Source organism: Gossypium arboreum, chromosome 4 (assembly GCF_025698485.1).
Source record: "Gossypium arboreum isolate Shixiya-1 chromosome 4, ASM2569848v2, whole genome shotgun sequence".
Taxonomy (NCBI): Eukaryota; Viridiplantae; Streptophyta; class Magnoliopsida; order Malvales; family Malvaceae; genus Gossypium; species Gossypium arboreum.
Window position 1 is genome coordinate 118,103,919 of NC_069073.1, and position 3,805 is coordinate 118,107,723.

Consider the following 3,805-nt stretch of genomic DNA (forward strand, 5'->3'; position numbering starts at 1 on the left):
ACAACATTCACATCGACTGTCATATTTGCAATTCATTTGCCTCATCAAATATCTAATAATACACACCTTTCACCTTTGGTCGTTCGGCCACAATATACGCACATCGCCTACATATTTCACACTAGCCATTCGGCTTTACCACATATACATATCTCATATATATATTTCACATTGACCATTCGGCTTTACCGCATATGCATATCTCATACATATTTCACATTAGCCATTCGGCTTTACCACATATACATATCTCATACATATTTCACATTAGCCATTCGGCTTTACCACATATATGCATGTTCATATTCACCACATTGGCCATTCGGCCTTATCACACATATGCATGCTCACATTCATCACATTGGCCATTCGGCCTTATCACATATGTGCATGTTCACATTCATCACATTGGCCATTCGGCCTTATCTCATATATACACATTCACATTCATCACATAAAATCCTAAATCAAAATATAAATTTTCATGTATTCACATCACAATTATCCAAATATACTTCACATACCACATATACTATCATGTATACACTTTGTCTTGGTCGAATCTACATCAATCATTTTCCAATGAATAATTAAATTTCACGCCATACTATCATTTCATATTCGAATACTCATAAACTTACAATTTCACAAATTTTAATATCAAAGATCCGTCTAACACTCGTATATCGTTTTACAATATCACGATTTAGAATTCACGTATGGGTTTAATCAATAGCTTATGAGCAACTAAAACAAGTTTTATCCATGTTTACAACAAAATCACATATTCACTATGAGCTGTTTTCCTGAGCAATAGTCACTAAATTATTTATAACTGGAGCTACAAAACTCCAAATCACTTGCCGTTAATTTTCCCTGAATATAGACTCGTATATATTCCATCCATAAAATTTCCAGAATTTTAGGTTTGGCCAATCAATACCAGATTTTTCTTAAAGTTTCCCCTGTTTCACTGTTTGACTAATCTGACTATTCTTCACTTCGAATCAAATTTTTCATTGTACAGAATTCATAATGTGTTCTATTTGATTTCATTTGAAACTAGACTCATTAAGGAGTCTAAGCATATAAATATTATCTTATAACCATTTTTGTACAAATTATAATGATTTTCCAAAAACAGAACAGGGGATTTCGGAGTCATTCTGACACTGTCCCACACAACTTTAAATATCTCTTTATAGGAAATTTCTTTGCTTCCACGGTCTCTTTTATAAGAAACTAGACTAACTAAGCTTTTATGACATATTTTATTCAGCCTATAATTCCACACCAACAATTTATAGTGATTTTCTAAAATCACGTTACTGCTGCTGTCCAAAGCAAATTATTACAATTTGCTCTTAAATTTCCAAGTCCAAACACTTATGAACTTACCATTTGAGTTTAAGACATATCATGGCCACATCATATCTTATTAAATCAACTCATTATGTCCTATTATGATTGAATTTACTCAACGTTTAATCACTTAAAACTTACCTCGGAAGTGGTCGACGATTAGATGTCCACGGCTATTCGTTTACTTTCTCTTTTCCCCTATCCGACTTTGATCCTCTTTGCTCTTAAGCTTAAGTAAAACAATAGATTTGCTTAAGTACTTAACTAATATTATTCACTTAACAATCACATTTGGCAATCACATATCATTTAATCTTTGATTGACCAATTTAACACATACCAAAATCCAATCATACATCTAACCTTTATCTCAATACCAAACCGAGTTATAAGATCATACATTATACTAAGCATATCATTAAACATACCTATTCAATTTAGCTAATTCCATAGCCGATTAATCACCTTACCCCACATTACTCAATGCCGAATATTAACCCAACATCACAAGCATAATCACCATGAAACTTACCTTAATTCACATTTTATCCCATTGCCGAATACATATATATATATCATCAAACAAATATTTATTCACATAACAACAATTCATTCACATCTCTATAAATGATCATAATCGGACATTATAAACAAATCAACTAGTTTAGCATTCAAATTCTTCTAACCATTCCTCAATCATTTACTCAATGAACAACAATCCAAGCACATCAAAGCATAGTCGAATGTATCATTCTTCTTAAATTCAAAAATAAATACATGGGCTAACTTCAAAATCTATTTAACAACTCAACTTTATAAACACATATTCGGCTAGGAAGAAAGATTGATAATTTAACAACCTTAGCTTAACTTATAATTTGTTGTGACACATCTTTAAGCATTCTTTTATTCCATCAACTCAAAACACATTCATCACTCTCAATAACTAAACTCATATTCGGCAATGGCCTCCAATATAGTGACCGATTCTTCTCAACTAGCACCTAGTGTACACACATGATCATTTGTTTGATTCAAGCACCTATCCACCAAAAATTCATCCAAATTAACAAGAACAACAACCACATTCTTTGTTATCTACAATAACCGAAACCCATATTCATTCACCAAATATCAAAAATTTATCATCAATTTGACATATAAGGACATAACCAAATGTTTCTTGCAACACAAACTCAAAAATTAACACATGGTTCATGTTATGAGCACCAAAACAAACTCAACTTCACAAAAATTCCAAAAGAATCACATGATATCATACCTTAATTCCCCCCACACAAGATGGCCGAATGCCTTAGGTGTGCTTTCTTCCATTTCTTGGTTAGTTTCGGCTTGAGAGAGGTAGGAGAAGAAGATGAACATTTTTTTTTTCTTTTGTTTTCTTCCTTCAATTCACGGCAATGAAGGGGGGGCATGGATGAGACAACTTTGTTTTCATCACATGGATGAGACAACTTCAAAAATTAACACATGGTTCATGTTATGAGCACCAAAACAAACTCAACTTCACAAAAATTCCAAAAGAATCACATGATATCATACCTTAATTCCCCCCACACAAGATGGCCGAATGCCTTAGGTGTGCTTTCTTCCATTTCTTGGTTAGTTTCGGCTTGAGAGAGGTAGGAGAAGAAGATGAACATTTTTTTTTTCTTTTGTTTTCTTCCTTCAATTCACGGCAATGAAGGGGGGGCATGGATGAGACAACTTTGTTTTCATCACCCCTCTCTTTTCATTACTTTATTACTAACCTCTTATTTTATTCTTTGTAACATAACACACTAACACAACATGTTTCCAACATGTTTCACCCCATAGCATGGCCGGCCACTAGCTCTAATTTTGGGTAATTTGACATGCAAACCCATCATTTTCATAACATGCATTAATAGGCCACTTTACATTTGCCTAGCACATTTCTAAATTTTCTCACATAAGTCCTATTTAATAAAATTCACTTACAATTAACAAAATTTAAACATGAAATTTTCACACATGCATATATACAAATAATAAGCATCAACTATGACGGTTAATTATTTTTAAGACTCGATTTTGTGGTCCCGAAACCACTTTTCGACTGGGGCCAAATTAGGGGTGTCACATGGTCGTTCATCGTCAAGTGGCCGTGGCAGAGGATTTTGAAGCCGCATTCAATGCCAGATCTGCAGCATGTTTCAGTACTTAGCCTAACAGTGTTACTATCGCTTTGATCGTGACTACGGTAGCGACTTAGCCTGGAATACAGTGCCGGTCATTGTGCCGTCTAGAAGTGCTGGTTACAGCTCGTGCGATGCCACTTTCAAAAAGTATGGATGGTAGTCAACCCATGGTGCTCCGGTCTCGTTTAGTGCATGTGGTGGTTCAACTTCGTTCGGTCATCTTGGGCGGTGCATTGAACCTTCGGCAGTCCCTCTGATGG